This window comes from Meleagris gallopavo, chromosome 2, assembly GCF_000146605.3.
Source record: "Meleagris gallopavo isolate NT-WF06-2002-E0010 breed Aviagen turkey brand Nicholas breeding stock chromosome 2, Turkey_5.1, whole genome shotgun sequence".
NCBI classification, from domain to species: Eukaryota; Metazoa; Chordata; class Aves; order Galliformes; family Phasianidae; genus Meleagris; species Meleagris gallopavo.
Genome location: NC_015012.2, coordinates 77,359,514 through 77,382,782, shown reverse-complemented (window position 1 = coordinate 77,382,782; position 23,269 = coordinate 77,359,514). Strand labels below are relative to the sequence as shown.

Genomic DNA, 23,269 nt, shown 5'->3' with positions numbered 1-23,269 from the left:
GGTCCTATGGTCTGCTCAGCCCTCCTCCCTCACTGTCTGGGAGAACGCTCTAGCGGGCAGATGTACAGACTATGTGAGGCAGAAGAAATTGTGGTGCTTTTAGTACTTTCTACTGGAGCTGTTCCACCTTCAGAAAGGAATTCAAGATTTAGTAGGCCAAGAATGTTATTTTCCAGCCAAACCATGAAGGGCACTCTCTGGGAAATAGGAAAACCTGGGTTCCAAACCCTGCTCCAAGAGACTGTGTTTTGCTGGTTTTCTTTTTCAAATTAAGCAGTCATTTGATAAAACTCATGAAGACTCCAAGGGAAAGCACAAAGTATGTGTCTCCGCTGGAAAACGCACCGCACTCAAACTGAAAACATCAGCCTTCAGGCACAACGGCCCCAGAGAAAGTCACCCCAGTGCTTTCTTCAGCAGATTTTGCTATTCTTTAATCTAATTTGAATTGCAAACTCCTAGCCAAAAAGTCAGATTCCCCTGCACAGCCAACCACGCATTCACTTACTGAGTTGTGTTGTTCAGCCTGTGCCTTCCAACAGTGACACTAACTAGGTAATCAATAGATTTTCTGTCTGGAGATGTGGAATATACCTGTTCCCTTCAAATCACAGTATGTCCAGACTCATGTCCAAACAAACTCATTGCTGCCAAAACAGGAAGCAAAGCATTTTTGGAAAAATATTTATAAAAAAAAAAAGAGAGAGAGAGAAAGAGAAGGCTAAATTTCTTTTTAGAGTTGTGAATTACATAGGATGTGGTAAATTGTCTAGTCAGTGTTTGTCTACATGTGGTCTGAACATTTTTTATGAAGATCCTGTGTTTAAATACATATATTTTTTGAATAAAGATTAAATGCCCAAGAGTTGTGATGCCAGTAGCAAATTACAGGGCGTTTTCTTCATCTACAAGATCACTAGCTTTTGCCATTGATCTTGGGTACTGATTTACCCAGAAATGTGAAATGGAATAGTTGCCCTACCAGAAGCATATGTTGTGCTTTCAGTACAGTTGAGGGCATAGTTCAAAGAAAAATACATATAGGAACCTTTCTCTGTTCCCACTGCAGTGAGTGTACTTAACTTTAAAAGTATAGGGTACTTTTTCCAAGGGTGTTTCAGGAATTAAACACTTTTCCATAGTACAGAAACTTCAGAACCATTCAGCATTTTTTCAGTCTTATTTTGAATTTTATACTTCAATATATTTTGGGGATTTTGTTGTTGTTGTTGTTTTTGTTGTCGTTTTTTGAAATGACATCTGAACTTTACCATCTCACTCTTTGAAACAAACAAACAAACAAACAAACAAACAAAACCAAACCCAAAACTATTTGTAGGCAAGATGTCTTTCTTAATCTCCTAAAAACAGACACCTCTTAAGTTGCATAGGTACTCTTGATGCCCATTATCTTAAGCTGAGAAAAGTCATTTTGTCTGCTTACAGAAGTACAGTCTTTGCAATGTACTGTGGAAAACCTGGAGTGTCTTCCTAGCACGTGTGAGACTGTTTGGGTAGTTTTTGGCAGATGCACACAATTCACAACAATCTTAAAGAATTCCTACACTATGAGACTTTACTCTTAGAACTGAATCTATATTAAAATTAGTCTTAGTATGACATCTTGCTTTACTGATTTTTACAGATATAGAGGTAGTACAGGATAGGAATATCAAGATCAAAACAAGTCAAATCAGTAATATTATATAGAAGCAGCAGAGCCATTTTCATGAGCAGACAAATTTTCCCTGACTTCAAAAAATTGGAATTAACCATAATAAGCTGATACCTCATGCCTTTTCCAACTGTACTCGTCAAATCTCTTAGAAAAAAAAATTATTCAAACCTGGAAGTGGGAATAACACAGCTGTAGTAGATGTTGAAACTGTAAACACCATGTAGTACACTAGCTAACATACCTTTTTTCCCCTGAATTTGGTTTCTATTAATCTGCTTTAGAACAGATTAACCTGACTGACTCGATTAGTCAAACTTCAACCTGCTGCCACCTCTGCTGCTCTCAGTTCCATGCATTGATTTACGTATGTAGTGAGTTCAGTTTCTAAGCATGATTTCTCTCTGGAATCAAAACAATTGAGTGAAGAAAATGCTCTATGATTTCTGAACAGTAGGCACCTCAGGGATACAAACTCCCACTAATCCTAGCATTAATGGACTCCCACATTTCCCAGCAAGGTATTTCTGTGCATGGCCCAGACAGTTTTCCATGCTGTAAATACTTTTCACAGATAAACAACAAAAGAGAAGCATCTTCTTACTTCACCCCAAACTTGTCAAGGACTGTTCTCACCAAAGCTTCTTTTGTAAAAGCTTTAGGATGTTCTTTTGGATTGTTTTATGGCACGGATAAGAGAAGGTACGTTCCGCAGCCAGAGTGAATCAGAGGATCGAGCACTTCCACTACATGCAATATTCGACACCACCTAAACTGAGAATAGCCCACCACTATCAATCTAATTCTCTGCTGTACACATGCACCATTCTGTGCTTAGGAACAGTATGACCATAGGAGAACTGAATACACTCAGGTGCAAAAAGCAGCCACTCCAAACTCAGGCAAAAACACTGATCATAGGCAGTTTCTCAGAAGACACGTTAAAAGTACTCACAATTTCCAGGCATTTGGAAGTGCTGTTTCAAATGAAGGAGTTGTGGAGAGCCCAGTCCCACTTCATAGGATCAGAGGCAAGTAGAGTCAGACAGGATATCCACAGTACCAGAAGAATTGAGAGGCAAACAGAAAGCCTTTCACTAAGAGAAGTGTAGTTCTGTGTTCTGAATGAAGAGTTCCAAAATGGAGCTCTTTTACAATCACTGTATCCCCTCCTCCTTGTTCCATCTCTTTTGTAGGTTTACTTCTGTGTCCCAAATGTCTTCACACATTAGAACATAAATAATGGAAGTGAATGGATTATGAAATCATGTGATACACTCAGAGCAGATGTAGAAGTGAAGTGAAAGAAGAGTCCAAAGAATCACAGTAGATCATGAGAACTTATTTTCTGACTCCTACAAGACATGAATAAGGCTGCAGAGTAAATTCTTGAAGATTGTCTACAAGAATCTTTGAATATCTTGAATAACACTAGGCTATGTGACTAAGCATCATTATCCTCAAGATCAGTTGCATAATGTGGGAGAAAAACTATTGAACTAATGGTAGGTTAGGGAAACTTTATCCTTGATAAACATATTAACAGATTTCACAGTCGATTAACCTGCAGCAAATACCTACCAGGCTCACCGCTATCAGCTGTGAGAAGGGTGTTATCACTTTGTGATGTCAAGTATTTGTTCCTATTTACTCAGATTCGTTCCTCTAAAAAATTGTTATTATTGACTATAGTGTCATGAAAGATGTGATGCATGGAGGCAGAGCTCAACCCACTTAAGGGAGCCTTGCAGTAAGACCTGGTGATTTTCTTCAATCTGTTCAAGTTTGTCTCTTTCTACTGTTATAATTCAGTTTCTACTTTTTCAAAGAAAAACAACCATGACAAAAATATAACTAGCAAATGGAAATGAATCGATAGAGATACTTGGAATTTGTAAACTGCAAATATGAAGTAGAACAAGCAAGAGCATTCCAACCATTAGTGAATATACACTTATTTAAGTGGTGGAAGGAAAAAAGACAGGTGAGGGGAAGATGCTAATTAAATATACAAAGCAGAGAAAATTCAGTTTCATGTTACTGCTTCTGCTGCATTGCTACCATGACTCACCCTGCAGTGTTCTTGTTCTGCAAGGACCAGAGCTGAGAATGAGTTGTTATGTTCCACATTCTTGTGCTAAGCCCATGCAAAGCGAAACTGAGACATGGAGGAGAAAACTAATTATCTTAGTTTTTAGTATCTTAGACTTAATTGTGATGAGTTGTTGTTTTGTCCCAGTTGTTTTCTGTTGCTGAGTCATTTCATTGTGACTTTAATTATTTTCTAATGAAAATAAAAATATTGTTTTATTGTGCAAGGAAGACACTACACATTATGGTTGTTGCAAGATATCAGACTTTTGCTGACAATTTTTGAGTTTTGCTGGACTTAAGATAGATATGAAATCAGCTCTTCTTTTTGTAGCCAACTGGACAGATAAGTACTTTTACAGATATTTGATATAGGAATTGCTTAGGTCTGGACCAGAATAGATTCTTCTGAATCATCAGCATGTAAAACTTACCTACACTTTGCTTATCTGGTTGCTAAAAGTGTTAACTACCCCCTTGCTGCTATTAGATCCAGGTATACGTACTTTACTATTTAACCATTGTACTGAGTACATAAGGCAAAATATATGTGGCAACTAGATGTCTGTGATCTGGTTGGTTTAAAAGAATGACATCATACTCATTGCCATGAATCTAGGAAAAAAACTGCAGTTGACAACTGCAGTGCCTCACACTACCCTACACTGCAGGTCATGCCAGCTCCACTTCTAGTTATGCTACTGCACCAAAGCAACAGGCAGTGGTGGAAAGCTCTTGAGGAATATTTTCTGAAACACAGTAAGGTCACAGAGCAGCAAAGTTGAACAAAGTGCTCCAGAGCTTGATGAGCTATTTGTGGATTTGGGTAGAAAATGTTGCCCCAGCACAAACTGTCATATAAGAGGGTGAAATAACAGCTTTGCCTTGTGGTTAGAAAATCATGATTGGGATTTGCTGGAAAGAATTACAGAAACAAAGAGGCATATCTTCATTAATTTCCTCTTGGCAGGAGTTATCGCTGGAGGAATAACAAGAGTAAGAAATGATAGAATGCATCTGTATCTTCCTTCCTGAACAGATTCAAAAGCCACTGAGAATGAATGGGAAAGGCAGGATTTTAGAGCCATTTTCCTACAAATCTGTTAAGACTGACATTTTGCAAAATCACTTTCCACAGAAGTTGAAAGGTTACAAAAGTATCTCAGTACATTATTGCCTGTCCTTCATTCTCTAGACCTGACTGTCATCATGCTGACAGTGTGACTAACAAAATCAGATGCAGGGTGAAAGCAAGGTTTACTTCATTGAGAGCTGAAAGGTTGTATGTCAAGTCTGAAATTCCAGGTGACAGTAAAGTTCATTCCTAGTGGATATATGGATGTAACAGTTGCAAGGAAAAACAAAAAATCACCATTAATTATAGGTATTAATGGAACCATGACCATAGTACTAAAACCTGGCACTTTTGGACACATTAATTTAGGATGTGGCTCAGAATTGATCATCAGATAAAAAGATTTCTGCATAGGAGAGAATGCTGAATATTAGTAGCAAGGCAAGAGGCTCAGCTTTCTACATAATACACCCTTTCACATGCTTATGCAAAAATATCCGAGAGTGACTGAAGAAAACACAGACTTTAGCTACTTATTCTAATCCTGCCCAAACATAGGTACACGATCAATTGCACCTGGAACAGGTGAATATCAGTATCAGGGATATTCACTCAATCTGATCCTCAGAAACCCTCTGAAATAACAGTCCATCTGCATAACAGTTAAAAAGATGTAATTCCTACTATCCAGCTTAAACTTTTGCTGCAGATTAAATTATACATCTTCTCCAGCAGCTATGGAAAACAATCCATCATATTAATTTGCAACATAAATAGCTCCTTCCACAAACAGAAAGCCCATACCAATACCTCACTTCTAAAACTGATTCATTCATTTTTCGTCATGTGTCATTCTTCAAATTATGTTTTTCATTCTTTAAGTTATCCAAATTGTTCTTCCAATTCAAAGAGTACAGCCAAAAGTCTTCCAAATGAGGTTTTGGCAGTTACAAGCAGAAGAGAATAATACTCTCCTTGGGCTGACAGTTGACATCCCATCTAAAATTAATCCAGCCTAAAGTAAGGGTTGCCATAACTGAGTATCAGTTACTCAGCTCCAGACTTTTTATGAACAATTTTTTTGTTTTGTGGCCAGACTGTATTTTTGCATCAAATTTCTTTATGCAGAGCTTAGTACAATACATCTCACATTTGAACTTCATCTTACCTATTTCCCATAATAATCTCTGTAGGCAGCATCTTCCAGATGTGTGGCGTAACTTATGTGCTATCACTTATGACTGTAGAACTGTAGCAATACTACTTTTTTGTCTTTTTTTGGACATCAGTTTTAAAAACTACACCTTGCCTACCATTAAAATAGGGAGGCCAGACAGATAGCAAAAAAAAGAGCTAAGCAAAGGATTAAATATTAGATACCAAAGCCAGTAAAAAAGTCTTGCCTAATGTAGAGCATAATTTTCTACACCTTTTCCTTATTTTTTTTACCCTTTTTCCTTAATTTTCTACTCCAGGCCTCACCTGGAGTGCTGTGTACAGATGTGGACTCCTCAGTACAGGAGAGACACAGACCCCTGTTGGAGCGGGTCCAGAGGAGGGCCACAAAAATTACTTGTGGAATGGAACACATTTCCTACATGAACAGGCTGAGAGAGCTGGGGCTGTTCAGCCTGGAGAAGAAAAGGCTGTGAGGTGACCTGATAGCAGTAGTATGTAAAGGGGAGCTACAGGAAAGAAGAAAACAGACTCTTTAGAGAATACTGAGAAACAGCTTCAAGCTCAAAGAGGGTAAAATATAAGGAAAAAATTTTTTACAGTGAGGGTGGTGAGGTACTGGAACAGATTGCCCAGAGATATGGTGGATGCCCCATCCCTGGTATTTTCAAAGCAAGCCTAGATCAGGCCCTGGCAATCTGATCTAGCTGTGGTGTCCCTGTTCATTGCAGGGGAATTGGACTAAATGGCCTTCAGTGGTCCCTTCCAACTCTAAGGATTCTACAATTATTACAGAACTATACCACTCAAGTAATTTGACAAGGAATAATTAATTCGTGGCACGTTTAAGAGATAAGTACATTAAATTTAGCATTTCATTAGAGAAATCAAATTTAAATATTAAATAATATTTTTCCTGTGGATGCTAAGTAGCTTCACGGCTAGACAGAGAACAAAGTGCAGTCCACAATATAAAGAACTTACGTCACTTCTTGGCAGTAATGTTTGCCATTAATAAGAGTCTACCAAGTATTCCTTTTTTAGTATCAAGCATGAGTGGTAAGAACTGTCTCTTAGATGAGAACTCTTCAAGAAGTTTGCCACAGCCACAACATCCTTTCTTTGTTATGTTGAGGTAAGAGCAACTAAAGGTTGAGAAGTAAGGAACGAACCTGACAACATAAGCAGGAACAGATATTGAGTTAACAGTAAGTAGTATAGCTTTACTGGTAGTAGTCAAACTGCCCTAAGTTGCTCTAGTTAAAAAGGTTTGGCCACAAAAGAGGCAGTAAATCAAACAGTAAAGCTTTATCAGATTTGTTCCATTCTAATCATTGAGAAAGAAACAGCAAAACAAACAAACAAACAAAAAACCCGCACAAGTAAGACCATTAAAAGAAAAAGGAGAGGAGCTATTAGTACATGCCAATTTATAAATGGCAAGTGATTCATGCATTAAGAAATAGGGGTAGAGGAACACTACAGTGTTAATATGAGAGCCTGCATGTTTACAAGCCCCAGAAAGTTCATTTCGGTATAGTAGAACTACTACCTTTGATTCCTTCTCACTGCCTAGAATGGGAAACTGTTAGCAGATATGGTTACTGTTGTCTCTCAGGAAAGTTCAAATCACTGTAATCTGCTTAATTTTATAATATATCAGTGTTCAAAGTTCACAGCAGTACAAAACAAATTGTTTCAGATCGAAGAGAGAAACTTCAGGGAGAGAAGGGAGCAGTTCTTTATCGTTAGCCTGGGGAGTTAAAGGAAATAATGTAATGCTGATTGAGACTTGTGTCAGAATTAAAAAACAAAACAAAACAAAACAAAACACACACACACAACAAAAAAAAAAAAAAACAACCAAAAAACGACCAATTATTTTCTAATGCTTTTAACAAATATTTTCTGTTTTTCCCACTGAAAGACCACAAGGCAAAATCTGAAGTGAGAAAGAAGGAAAAAGCTTTCAGAGTTTTGGTTAAATCATATTAAAACAATGTATAAATGTACCATCAGGAAAAATGTTAGATTTATCTGTGCATTTCAGGGAAATCAAACCCCCAGAGGTCAAAGAGTTTGCTAAGTGGGTGGGGGAGTGAGAGAACATTTTAAAAAATCATCCTCTAATTTGGAGCCAAGGTCAGTGATTTAAACTTTAATGCTCATCTTGAAACCGAACACACAATGAGCATAGGTGGAACCATCCCAACTAGCAATTACCCAGAGCCAGGCAAACAACGGCAGAAGTAACTATTGCTGTCAGTGAATTAATGTTTTCAAAACACAATATCAACCCTGCCAGTTTGCTAGCCTCTGTTCACTTCTGATGGTGATAACTCGCTAAGCCACAATACTCAGCCGCATGTCTAGCATCTAGCTATATCAGGAAACTGCAACTGTTATACATTGTGATGCCACCAGGCAGTTTCATCTGCAGCCAAGACATTAACATTTAGTTCCCCTTCATTTTAGGATTCAGTCTTGCAGTCCATTATAAAAAAAATGCCAGAAGGGCAGGCTACCACTTATATTGGAAGTTCAGTACCCCTTTACCAGCAAACACTCGAACACTCATGACTTCAACCTTACAAATATGTGGCAAATATCTTTCTTTGCAGAGTTAAGCAGTCTTGTAGGAAAGGGGAAGGGAGGAGGGGAAAGAAGCAGAGCATTCTAAATGATTGCATTTCAGGAGATCTGACTAAACCTTCCCAACATGCAGTGGACCTCGTTTCTATGCAATTATATGGTTCACTACTCATTTTTTAACCCAAATTTAGCTCTGCCCACACAAACTAGTGCCGTCTTAATGCTTATTACTGTAAAATATTGACCTCAACATGATGAGTCATAAGAAAGAGTTTCTAGAAAAGTTTACTATGTACACTATATTAAAGAATCCTATACCCTATCAAGGTACCACAACAGAAAACTATTCTGGGGTCTCTTTGTTTGCTTCATTTTTGTCTCCCATTTTGTATTTAAAATTGCAGTACTAGCCTATAACCTTCCACCCTGGTAACCTAGGCACTCTTTGTATGGCACTCGCAATTCTTAGGAATAGAGGAAAGTATCAGATAGACAATTGCAGTGTTGTGAGAATAACGTCAGTGCTGTTGTGAGAGCAACAGCAGCAGAAGGCTAATTTCCTTGAACATCTAGGAAAAAATCAAAACCATTTATGGAAAGGAAGAAACAATACATTTCATTTGTAGCTGTCAGCAAGTGAAAATACTATGAGAATTTTACCACCCTTCTTTTAAATAGGCTGCTTTAAAATAATGTCAATATAAATTATATATTTTAGTGAACCCAATCCAACACTCAAGGAGTTGAGGCATGGGAGGTGAGCTATAACATCTATCTGAAAGGAAGATTCATCTTGTGGTATACTTCTCCAACACAAGCTCAAAGGCATTGCTTCTCTGATTGTTCAGCAGAGTGTGATTCAAGGAGGAACGAATGCTCAGTGAGAAATAAGCAAGCAAGGAACTGGGGCATCTCTCAATACAGTCAGATCATAAAAATGGATCTGAGGACTTAACAGTCCAATATATTATTTGAGAAAATAAGTTTGTGCTTGAGCAATTAAAGTTATTAACATTCCAAAAACAGCAGAGAGGGAACCTATACTCATTTTTCAAAAACACTTCCTAAAATACAGAGAAAAAGCCTATTACCTTTTACACTTAACTCCCATTAACTACACTGGAGTTCCTTTTCTGATATGCAATGTTATCAGAAGGTAGCAAAGATTTCTCTAGTGCCTAAATGTGAATATTTTTATCAAATAAATTGACAGTTTACAATACAAAACTTGGTTTATCTAAATCAAGTGAAGACTCTTTTCTCACTAATTGGAATGTATTAAACAGCTGATACTCCTCTAAAAAATCATATCAGACTGTAACCCTTATCACTGATCAAGGAAGAGTGTTTTGTTGGCTTTTTTCTTTAAATTATCTAGATTATTCATTAATTCAGAGTTAATATATCCAAAGGACTATGAGCACCTGCTAAACCTCTGAGTTCCACTAACTTCCAATTTTGAGTTCATCTCTTTTTGAAGGCTACTGATGTCTTAAATGTTGATACAGAAAAATCAAAGTACAGATACAGTACTTACAAAGATACAGTAACTATTATGGAAGATTTGTTGCTTTTGTGTTTATGAATATAACAATTGTAACAATGTTCCATGGATAAAAAGTATAGCCTTCTGTCCACTGGAAGGTATAGAGATACTGAACTGAAAGATATTAAGGATTTTAGCAGGTATTGCACATTGACCCAGGCCACCTTGATTGCAACAAGGAAATCAATAGGGAATGGAGGAGGCCAAAGTTGAAGGTTTCTTGGTTATCAGTAAAGCAAATAAATGGCAGTCATCACATACAGAAGGGCAGCAGATATTCAAATCTCAATGCAGGTGTACTGAAGTATATTACTTTCTTAGCAGTAAATTCTTTTCTCAGGTTGAGGGTCATGCAACTGATTGAGAAAGTACTGTCACTTGCTTCAAAAGGCCAGTGAAAGTAGAATAAAATGAGAGTAGTTGTGACAAATTTGGAACACCAGTGGAATCAGTAGGTGTCCATTCCCCAAGGTTTTGGCTTTGTAGCAGGGACCCACCATATCTCCTTTCCAAAGGATGACCCAGCTGTTAGAGGAACTGAAAATGCTAAAATTGTGTGATGGTGTAAGAGGGAACCATCAACCATTTTCTGGTGGCACCCGCATCACAAAGATTATTTAATATTGGGTGTGTTGTATTAATTAGAACAGGATGGTGAAAATGGTCTTTGCTACATCTCCTTTGAACTACAATAGCTGCATTCTCCTGGAAACCACAGCCACTGAAGTTGGTAAAGGGCTTTGGGAAAAAGGCAGAAGGCCTCATACAGTGTTCAAAATTGTTGAGCTTGTACCCAAAGGTTAACATGCACCCACTCCTCTCTCAGGACCTGGAGAGCACCATCAGCCCTGCCTGTCCCTTACCAACCCTTCCATGACTCCAAAGCCCAGTACCTCACATCACCCCTAGGGCCACCAGCCCTTACCTAGCAATGCTGTAGCAGGGCCAAGCTCTAGCTCCCATGAGAATCCATGCTCTTAAGACTGTTAGCATAAACCCTAGCACAATTTCGGCATGCCTCTAGACAATATCTGGCATTGCTCAGAACAAGAACAGGTAAGAGTTCTTTCCCAGACAGCATTTGGGGTGCAACCATCCAGCCTGGGGGAGATGAAAGGAGCAGTTAAGCAGCTTGGTGTCTCATATACTACACTGCCTCAGGGTCATAAAATAACTCCAGACTCATTTTATCTATTTTCATAGGCTGCTTTTGAGTCTATGGTTGGATGCTAAGGTTACCTTTGTGCTACGAAACAAAACAGATCACAAATCATTCTTTGAACCTGAAGATCACAACCTACAACACAGATGTTGTCCATATAACTAAATGTTCTTTCTGTATAAAACATGGTGGTGGCATTCATATGCCACCCAGCTAGGAACAGACTCAAGCACTGTTTCAGAGAGCAATATGTCAAAAAACTGCCTGAGTTTGGTAGCTTTAAACAACTTGGATGATCAGAATCAACTGCTTAAATGCTGGCCCTCTTTAATTTACTAGGTTAGGCAGAGCCTCAGAGTTCAACTATAGTCTGATTTTTTAATTGTTTCTAAACACTGGTGTTTGAAATCGTGCATACATTACTAGGATTTTCTTGCTTTTGCTTCTTGTTGCTCACTGTGACTCAATACAGATTGCTGTAATCCTTGTCTATAAATTGATTAATAATGGGATGCCCAGGCAACCACTAACAAACATGCCAGTAAAGTATGGATTTATAAGGTGATGTTATAAAATTTTATATTTTGATCTGTAACTCCCATTTTGAGGAAGCAAAACTTGTGCTTTGCTTTTTCTTTTTGACGGCTCCCAAGCAGAGAGCTGATGTTTTCGTGGAACTATTTATCACAGTACCAAAATCTTACTTCTGAGTATTCATGGTCATCCCAGAGCCCATCATTCTACATAAGAAATTAGGATAATTTCTTCTGTAGATGTGCAGCATTTTCAATTTATCTACATTGACTTTTATGTCATTTTGCTGCCTAGCTTCGCAGGGCTTATTTTCAATTTTTCACAGTCAACTGTCCTCCATGCTACGATTAATATTGTATTCTATTACAAAAAACAAAACAAAACAAAACAAAACATTTTCATCTGAGTGTTCACACCTTTTCTAGAACACTTAAATATATATATATATTACTGTTCAGATCCCAGGAGACACCCTCCCAGACGCCATGGGTAATCCTCCAAGGCCAGGGATGTATACCAGCTTCACCCTCTCCCCTTAAGCCTCAAGATTCAGCTAAGTTCAGGATCTGGCCCACAGTCCTATCCTGAAGTATAGTGTGAGTAATCCTGTAGGCAGCCCTGTCCCCTGCTACTCCTGACTGTCCCTCTGTCATTGTCTTACCTTGTCTGACTGTGACCAGAGTGTTGATGAAAGATGTCACCCCCAACAGCTCCAGGTCATGGACCAGCATTGCACTTGCAACTATCTGACTGAAATAAGAAAGGAATGTAAGTTAGTTTTGCTAACAAAAGTGATATCATAATGCTGTATGAATGAGAGAATGGAAGAAAATAAATGAGAAAGCTAGGGTATAAATGTTAAATGAGGGGAACACAGTAAACAGTTTAACTGCATCCAGAAAGAATATAGGAATTTGTGTATTTCTAATTGTCTTGCTTAAGTAGGAAATTTAGTACTGCTACTCAGAAAGAAAACAGTGGGGTTTTAATCTGCTTTAGAAAGACATCAAAGTTGTCAGAATAGAACAGAAAATAAGAATGAGAAAATTGAATTATAACCATGTAGCCGGAAGAAATGTCATAGTGAGGAATGATATAGTTTTAAATATCATGAATGACTACTTGTTAAACTTCCTAGTCAGAAAACCCACAAGCGAAGGAGTAATTTGGCTCAAGCTTGAGTGGATGAGATGTGGTTTTCAAGGTTACTTTTGAAGACTTGCTCTGTAATTATGACTACTATATATTCAAATTTAGCATTCTTTGCAAGAATGAAGCAGATTTAATTTCAAAAAAGAGAACATAAAAATGAAGAAGCTTGTTAAAAACAAATTAAAAGGAACACACAAGAATAAAATACTCGCAGACAATCTTGAGATTATTTAAAGACAACTAAACTTGAGCTTCACTGTAAATAATAGCTACCAAAAAAAAAAAAGATGCAAAAAAGTCAGAACCAATAAAATAACAGAATAAAGAAAGGTGGTAAAAGTTAAAGAGTCTTCCTTAAAAAAGTAGAAGTCTTATCTGAAAAGGGAAACAAAATAAAGAGCATACATTCAGATAAATCAAATGTAAAACCGTAAATGGCAGATGGAAAAAAAAAAGAAATGAGGATTAACTTGGGCAAATAAAACTTTTCTTGCTCCCTTGTGGAAAATGTATAGAGTCTGAGCACAGAAAAGTTAAAACTCATGACAAACAAACAAATAAATAAATAATAATAAAAATCTGAATTATTTTTATCCATTTTCACTCAAGAAGAATCTACATTTACAGCCACTTTCTTGACAAAAGGTAAGTTTTTTGCAACCATCAAATAGAACAAACTGATACAATAAATGCAAAGGAATCACTTGAGCTCCACTACATTTAACATCAAGTGGTATGGTAGTCAAAGTGTGAAACTACCTTATCATTACTGTAGTTGTAATCTACTTGTAGTTGTAGTTGTAATCTACCCTGTCTCAGTGCCAAAGAAATAAAGTAACAAGTGAAAAGACTCTTCTTAAAAGGGAAAAGAGAGAGGTTGCAAGTAACTTACTGCAAAAAATGTGAGTGCTATGCAGGTAATATTGATAGAAACTACAGAAAATAATAAATCTGCTCAACACATGATGTCCTAGTTATACTGGAGCAGCTTTTGTAGTACAAAGTAAAGGCTCAAATGTGTAACTATTTGGATTCATTGAAAGTTCGACAGGTGTACTGACAAAGCTTCTTGAATTTTCCTGAAATCTTTTGTCAAGTCATCTCTCCATCAAAGCATAAGAAACTAACAAGTCCTGATATAAGGAAGAAAGGTTTCTTTTTTATTTATAATCAATTAATATAAAATAAAATACAAAATGTATTTAAAAAATTACTCAGAAGTCCATCAGTTTTTTGGAAGTAAACTGTTAAATACATTCATATTAGAACTACTAGATGGCATAAATAGCGAATTTGGAGATGATATAAAATTATCCAGGATAGTGAAAATGAAAACTTTCTTTTCATAAGAGTTATGGTGTATTTTATGACTGTGCAAGAAAATGGCAGAAGAAAGTCAATATAAATAAGAGCAAAGTAATAAATATTTAATGACTAGGTCTAAATTAATTATTGCCACTGAAAGAGATTATAGAATCATAGAATTATTTGGGTTGGAAAAGACATTTAAGACCACCTAGCCCAACCACCAACTTAATGCTATCAAATTCACTATTAAACCATGTCCCTTAGTACCACTTCTTCATGTCTTTAAAAGACTCCAGGTATGGGGACTCTGCCACTGCCCTGGGCAGCCTCTTTCAATGCTCAGCCATCCTATATCCAAGCTAAACCTCCTCTGTCAGAGCTTGAAGTCACTTCCTCTTGTCCTTTCGTTTCTCACCTGAAGAAACAGACTGACATCCTGCTCGCTACAACATCTTTTCAGATAGTTGTAGAGAGCAGTGAGGTCTTCCCTCAACCTTCCCTTCTCCAAATTTAGCAACTCCAGTTCCCTCAGACTATCTTCATATGTGTTGACCCTCCACCAGCTTCGTGGTTCTTCTCTGAAAGTGTTTCAGCATCTCAATATATTTATCGCAGTGCTGAGTACTGAGGGATAATCACTTCCTTAGTTCTGCTAGCCAAACAATTTCTGATGTGGACCAGGACCTTTGTCTTCTTGGCCACCTGGGCACATTGCTGGCTTACATTCAGACAGCTATTGACCAGCACCCAGGGCCTTTTCTGCCATGCAGCCTTCCAGTTACTCTTCACCAAGCCCACACTCCTGCACAGGGTTTCAATTTAGGTATCAACTCAGTGTTCAGGGATGAAAAAGATAAATGGAATGTTGGGCACTCTTGCAGAGGGAACAGAGAATACAGCAGAAATCCTCCATCTTACTACTGTGAAAATACAAATGCCACATGCAGATCTGGTCTTCCACCTTCTCCAGCCTGACAACACAATATTGGAAAAGACATGATAGAGTGACAAGGCTGGCCATCCCACAGATTCTGTGTGAGAAGACATGAAACATCTAGGAAAGTTATTGCATCTTCTCTACAAAAAGATGAACAGGAAATTATGATTGCATATTTCTTACGATGAAAGAACACAGTGCTGAGTGAGATGAGTAGGTAGCAATTTCAAATCAACAAAAGGAATTTCACAGAGAGCTACAGTCTGCTGAGCATTTTTTTGCCACATAAATTTGTGAATATCAAAGGCCTAAGTGGGCAAAAAAAAAAAAGTGACTAAACCAACTAATGGAAAAAGAAAGAAAACGTCAAAGGTTATACACCTGTGCTCTGACATCCAGTATAAAATGTTCTCTTTTTTACTGGACAGAATGAATGTGTACCCTGGGGAATGTACTGATATCTTCTTATTGTACGCTTTCTAATCATCTATTCCTATCCACCAAAACAGAAATCTGGAATAAACATACCTTTGTTCTTCTTGTATAACGACTGCACTGCTGCCCCCAAAATGCTGGCACAAAGACATTTAAGAAAAGGAAGACAGGTGAGTTAAAGTGTACTACAGCACTTCTTTTAAGATTGCTATACTGAACCTGATGTGATTGCTGTAGAACATTTCTACAGTTTGACCTTTTGTGACTAATCTCAGCTTATAAATATTGTTAAATTGCAGAAATGTAATACATTCAATTTCTATTTTCCAGCCTTCAGATTACTAACAATTACCAAGCTTAGCCACAAGGACAAGATTTTGAGATACTCAGCCTTCCCAAACCCTTCACCCCAAAGGAGCTCTGAAAGCCCCTTCTGAAATAATGATTTTATGATTAAAAGATCAGGTTGTATTATCTCAAAAACTGTTAGCTTAATTCTACTGAAGATACAGAATTTCCCTGGATGGTCTAACAGACAAAAGAAGATACAAAATGTTTGCTTATTGGAAAGACACTTGCTTCTTTTTTTTTTTTTTGTTGGGGTAGGGAGGAGGGAGGGGGGGAAGGTTTTGAGGCTGTGAACTTAGTGGAAAGTGACAGATGCTCACGATTTCTCACTAAAAGGGTGAACAAGATTCAGGAGTTAAGTCAGTGTTCTATAAATACTTCAGAAAATGACATTTCCATTTTTATGGTATGCAAATCAAAAGGTCAAGGCTGAATGCTTGTTTTCATTTCTCTGAAGTGTTTGTTCTATCTATGCTATTTCACAGCAGCTGTGTTTCCGTCCATAATGTGTATTGCTGTAAAACAATAGTTACGTGGTGGGACGTAGGTGGAACCCTGCTTTGAGGCTTTGCAGGGTGATTGTGTTTCAAATCAGCCTTGCTGTCACATCATGGAAAAAAACTTTAGAAGGAAGACAAAGGAAATGTGAAAAAAGTGCAGATGCAGAGTTGTAGTTGAAAACATTTATATAAATGCTAAATAGAATAACCTAATGGAGATGTGCCACTGCTAGTGCTAACGGTATCTTCAGTCCATTATATTTAGAAGGATCACAACCAAGTGGTCCTCAGTTTCAGCAGGGACTTGTCAGTGCTTTCTCTTGTCCTCACAGAGGGAGAAAGAAGCAAGGTAGCAAAATAATTTTGCAGAGGGAAAAGAGCAAAGTGCTGAAAATGTGTGTGACTGCCTAAGGATGTTGTCTTTGCAATATTTATTGCATTACAGTCTTCAAAACTGCGGTGAGAGCAGCATCATTCAGGTTATGAGCACAGTAAATGGAAATATTTAGTGGTATGATCGATTCTGGTAAGAGCAACCACTTTATGAAGAAATAACCATGATCAAATCTCTTGAGTAGACAAAGCGTCCTGAAAACACTTTTAGGCCCATCTTTCAATTCTGATTAAACACAGTAGGGCTGTCACTGATACCAAAAAAGAGTTGCTGCTGTCTTAAATTTACTTCCACTCAAATTAAAGAAGATATCTTTATCCTGTGGCCTGCATCCAAATACTCAGTATTAAATCCCCTGGTGTCACTTTTAACTGATAGCCTGCAATTAGTGTTTGATGGCCCATTGATGCATTATGCAGTTCCTCCTTCTGAGAGTTTTCTCTTTCTTTAATTTGCCAAGATCGGAAGAATTATGTTCTAATTCCCTGACTTCATCCAATTCATTTTGAAACATAATGATTTTCAATTAAATCTCCCACTGGGAACCCATTCAGTGCCATCACACCAGCAAAGCCAGGTTGCCTTGATTAATTACTAACACTCTCCCTTCTTCAGAAATGGTCAGTAAGAGTTCAAATAGCTGGAAAGCTTTAGTAAAGTTACTTGGTAAATCAATGTTTTATGTCATTCCAAACCTGAAGCCTCAAAGAAATCTACAAAATTGAAGAAAGAAAGCAGAAGGTTACAGAAGACCAGGATTTAAAAATGAAAGTATGCAAGGTTTAGAGCTAATTCAATTCCCATGCTAATAAAGCCAGTTCACTCAGGTAATAGAATTCATCAGAGGATGAGTTTAGGAATCAAATTACACTTCCAGTGCTGGAGATGCAAAATAGCTGCCAGATTTGCAGTTCCTAGAATAAAGGAGCTGTACCTTAAATAGTCATAAGTTATTACAGAAGAAGAAACTCACACTCATGGTAGAGATTAAACTCAGTGTTTTTCAGTCTCATGAGACTGGAGGTAGAACAGCACCTATTCTAATTCCAGATTTGGAAACAGAACTTCACACATGGACCAAAGTTTGCAAATTTTTTGTTTTTTTCCCAACTGAAATTCAGATTGATTATCATTTATCTACAGCATTATCAGTGTGAAAATCTTAGGATTAATGATTAATGAAAGGAAATAATCTTAAAACCGCAATTCTCGTGAGAAAAAAAGAAGGTAATTGAGGGTAATTTTTCCCAAACTTTATCTCTCTCTTTTTTTTTTTTTTTTTGTATGCAATTTGCAACCAAACTGGTTATGACTTGGAATAATTCTTTTCATTTATCTTAAAATATAAACTAAGATATAAACATAAGCATTGATATGTTTATTCTTAATAATTCTTTAATTATTTAAATATATTCCCACCATGACCATTAGCTTAGGAAGACTGCAGTGCCTTAAGACTGATTCCTGCTCAGTAGATTACAGGAGCAACAGACATTTTACTGCTCAGAGATAGTAATCAAGATGTTAAGAATGTTAACTTGCTTCAATAAATATTGCTTTTATTACTACATCTATTGTACCTATTTTAAATTAATTCTTAACTTGGCCTATTTTCCAAACCATTTAACTTTAACAGAGTAGTCAAAGGCCTCTTGCCAGGAATTAGTTGAAATCTTCTTTCCAACCAGCGGTAGGCATGGAGAAGGGCAGAGTGAATTCTCACAGCCCTTGGAACATTATTTCTGTTCTTATCAGTTAAGGCAGTGAATATTTATTAAGATATGAATATATCTTTCAGTGTACAGTCCAAGAATGAGCCATATTTTATAAGTCTGACCTTCAGTAGCTTCTGAAGATGAACTGACACACCAAACGAACTTTTACCTCCAGCCATCTCACTGTTGACACATCTTTGTTAGCTGCCCTATCTCAAACATAAATCTTTTCTTTGACAGGATATGAGCAGAAATACAATCAGGAATAAAAAATAGCCATTAACTGGGAATCACTGGAAGATTCAAAAAAGAGAACAAGTACGTTTGAAGCGGCCCATTCACAGGCAGTTTTACTTTCCAGTTCAGTCTCTCTTACAGCACACTGGAGCTCAGACAAATGACTGTAATGCAGTTTACCTCAACTAAGCCAGTAATCAATGGCTACTTAAGCATACACATTTTACCAGCAGCAACACAAGTTAATTAAAATTCTTAGGGCTTCAGTGAAATCAGATAAACCCAAATGAAATTACATTCCATTTAACACAATTGTATGCATCACATTTTGCCATCACTAAACCCACGAGCATAAAACCATAGAATATTGACTCCTCAGAAGACAGCTGTAGAACCTTGCTGAAAGTTTGGGTCTTCAGAGACTTCAGACAAACCCAAGTCTCCTCCATCTATCCTGCAAACCCCATCAGCATTCTTTCTCTTCTTCCTAGATGCTCCACATCCATCTTTTAACCAACTGTCCACCCCCCATGCTCACCATTTATTCATCCCTATATACTAACTCACATCTTCCTGGCTTGTTGGGACTGAGAAACAGTGTATCATAGAATCACAGAATTATAGAATATTTTGAATTGGAAGGAACCTTCAAAGGTCACCTAGTTCCACCTCTCTACAATGAACCAGGACATATACAGCTAGATCAGGTTGCTCAGAGCCCTGTCCAGCCTGGTCTTGAATGTCTCCAGGAACAGGACATCTATCACATCTCTGGGCAATTTGTTCCGAGCAATGGCCCTTGATCATTAGGAGTAAACGGTAGAGATGCAAGGAATGCGAAGGTCTGTCTTAGCAGAGCATAACAAGACTCCTGGACAGCCATAGAGCACCTTTTGTTTGTGCAGCAGGCAGCAAGCAAATCTCTGACATTGCCTCCAAAATTCTTAGCAATGGGAGCAAGCACTCTGCACTGTCTCTGGGCTCCAGCAGATCACCCAGTCAGTTCAAATACAGGCTTGCACTAATTTATCTCCTGTTGAGGTGTAAAGTATACAAGTAATTACAATCAGACTTTGATAAAAAGTTTTGTGTATGTCCATTATTGTTATAGCGAACTGACCCAAAACTCTAGGCTCAGATACTCAGATACAGATACTCAGATACAGAAGAAATGAACTCTTCTTTGATGGCAGAGATGAAATTTGCAGTCTAATTTGGTAAATGCTTATTTAAATTTGTGCAGTTATGGAGATGTACCAAGTACAATAAAATTAAATACTTAAAAAAAAAAACAACTAATCCATTTGTTTTTCTTAAGTGTCCTTGCTATTTAGACATGATGGTATATTTCACTAAAAACAACCTTTTCAAAAAAGCTGTAATTATCTTGAAATACTTTTTCTAATGCATGATAAGGAGTGGATTATTTTGAAAATGGGATATTGGCTTCATTTATGTCACAGATCCAACTCACTATTAAACTATCTTTGGTTTTGCTTCCTGGATGCTTAATAAAAGAGAGCATTGCCCTCTTTAGAAGGACTTGATTTTATGATTTATCAGGAACCTTTAACTCCCACTGAGGTCAAAACTATCACACAAGATCAGACCCCAGAAATATCTTAAAGGGTAATGGAACAGTTCTGTGAAGGCCTTGCTGCAATAGTGGCTTGCAAAATGGGAAAACTTTCATCAAATTACATGTCTCTTTGATCAGCTTTTTCAGCTGCATTCTGCCATTCTATCTTTGGGGAGCTAGGTTCATCTCTATCATAGGAAAAGTACAGATGGATTTATTCTGCTGATTTTTTCTGCTAGCCTGAACAGCAAAGAAAGGTTTTCACCTTTCTTAGAAGCTACAGCAGAGCTGGTGGTGATTCTAATACAGCAAAATCACATGCAGATATGCCATCACAAAAGCCTGGTAGATCAGTGGTTGTGAACTACATAAGCATAAGGAGCAGAGGAGTGATAATGCAAACTGCCCAGATACTCCTTGTTCCATATTATTCATCACTTACACTGCTTTCAGAAGATGTAATTCTTCTGTTCTTCTCTGACAGACTGATAACCAGGCTTGGTTTTGTACAGCCTAGGAATGAGGTGGTAGTGTTGGATCACCAAACTGAGCTCCCACAGAGCTCATGAAAAGTGTTGAGCCATGATTTTTCATGTAGGAAAAGAACAAACAAAACCCACTGACATTAGTTCCAGCATTTGCTAATTTGATATCTCTGCTTTCTGCCATAACAAATCCAGGCCCTGTGGGTTTCTGCTGCACTTTCCTCATCCCAGTTACAGTTCTCATATACTGCCAGGCAACTATTCACAGCATCTTTATTGTTTCTGCTCCAAGGGCAAGTTGCAGTGGGGTCAATGTTGAACCTGTATCCTCATTCCCAATTTCAATACAGCAGATTGTTTCCAACAAGCTAGCTCAGCTTTATTAACAGAAATTTATTTTCGTTAGTATCTTTCTAATTCTGATCTTCAAACTGGCAGCCAAGTAAACGACGAGTACTTATGGACTGTGGAATTGGTTACAAGCACTGTGTCACATCTCTTGTGTAGAAACATATATAAAAAGAACACAAATTACCTGGGATTAAATATCTGCCACTGAAAAAGCATCTCACACTGATAAAGGATAATGCTGTAATAGACACAGTCCCAGAAAGGTGAGGAAGGTGAACTTAATAGATGTGAGCTCAGCAGAGTGACATATTTTATGTCCACTGCTGAGGTGTAAGGACATTCCGAAGCACTCCTTCCTCCCACGCCTGCAGCTCTGTGCTGTGTCAGTGCTCATGCAACTAAGGGTGACATTTTTCTCCTGTATAATTCAGCTGTTATGTTTCAAATCCTACCATTTGAAAAGAAAGGGGAAAAACAACAACAACAACAACAAAAAGATATAAATGTCAAATAATTTGGGATAAAGAACTTAGAATGGAGATAGGAAACAAGCACCACAGAGGCTGCTCAAGCTATCTCATCACTGTGATCAGATCATTTTCAGGTCTGAGGATTCTCTCCTTTGCTGTGGAAAGGCTTGCACATGCCAACGCACATGGGAGAGGCAGAACCCTTCTGAAGGAAACTGAGCTAGTTCTGTACCTTGTGCTAATGTGACAGGCAGAGGGACCTGGGTTGCTTCACAGCAACGTATGATGAAAATACCATAACCCTTAAAGCTCAGAGGTTAGCCACAGGTTGTGCAGGGCTGTAAGAAAAATGTTACAGGGATCTATCGTGCTTTGCTTGCTTGATGAGAGGCCCTTTATCTGCACATGAAGGGTAAGTCTCACATAGCTCTCTCTCCAGATGCGAATGAAAGAAGACCAGTGGTGTCTAACTCTCTGCCTCTCACCTTTCTGTACTGCTCTGGAGATCAACATGGATGTCAGATGCTGCCATCCCATTTTAAACCTGTCTAAAAAGGTTCAAGCAACTGGAAATCAAGCACTCGTTCAAGGCGAGGCATTGCCATAACATCAACATCCTTTCTGCTTGCAAAGCCCCACACACCCATCTTGGTGGGGTTTTTAACTGTAGAAAAATCCCTCCTGTCTGAATGGGAAAATGTGAATAATAGCTCGTGCAGGCATTGCACTTCCACATTCCCCTTCTCCATCACACAGTGACAGAAAACAACACAGGTGCCAGTTGTACAGAGCTATACAAGTCTTAAAGCATAAGCACCAAATAATGAGGCAGAAGTGCAGTCCTCTTAAATTTTCTTTTCAAGGACCTTTTTCTCAAATGTTTTATTATTAGTCAGAAGTTTGGTGATGCATATTATACTCATTACAACACCTGTCTTTTGACAGGTGTAGCTCCTAATTTGTCCTTCAAGACAAGAGGGGAAGGAAGCTGTAGCAGACGTATATATATATATTTACACACATATACAATTTAGGTAGCAGTCTAGAGAATGTAGTGTAATGGCTGGAGCTAGCCGTAGCTTGAGGAGGAGGAAGATAAGTGCCTCTCATTAGAGATGCCAGTCAAACAAACAGAAAAAGATAGGATACAGACCTAGGCACTAAGAGAATACAGTATATCAAAATAGCCTGCAGAAGTGATAGGCCAAGCTCACAACCATCTGATACTGACAGTTTATGAAAATATACCTGTCTGAAATACATTTATCTTTCTCCCTTTATTTTTCTACTCCTCCATTTTAGTCATCTACTTAAGCTTCCTTCAGACTTTATACCTAGACTTTTGTAGTAAAAGTTTTATGATTACCAATCTTTTGATTACCCTAGCACCTAACAAATAGGAACCCTTAAGAGCACTGTGATGTTCACCTCTCTATCAACAGCTTTTCCCCACTTGCTTATGGAGAAGTCAAGCTCTTTACCCGGTTTTCTGGACAAAAAAAAAAAA

General features: G+C 37.8%; 1 long non-coding RNA gene across 1 annotated transcript in view; it reads right to left on the bottom strand.

Annotated features, from left to right (window-relative positions):
- Window positions 1–23,269, bottom strand: part of LOC104909904 — a 32,376-nt gene that overhangs the window by 6,551 nt on the left and 2,556 nt on the right. The window contains exon 2 of the long non-coding RNA XR_792672.3: window positions 12,513–12,601. This is a non-coding gene — a long non-coding RNA (uncharacterized LOC104909904). The remainder of the gene's footprint in view (window positions 1–12,512; window positions 12,602–23,269) is intronic.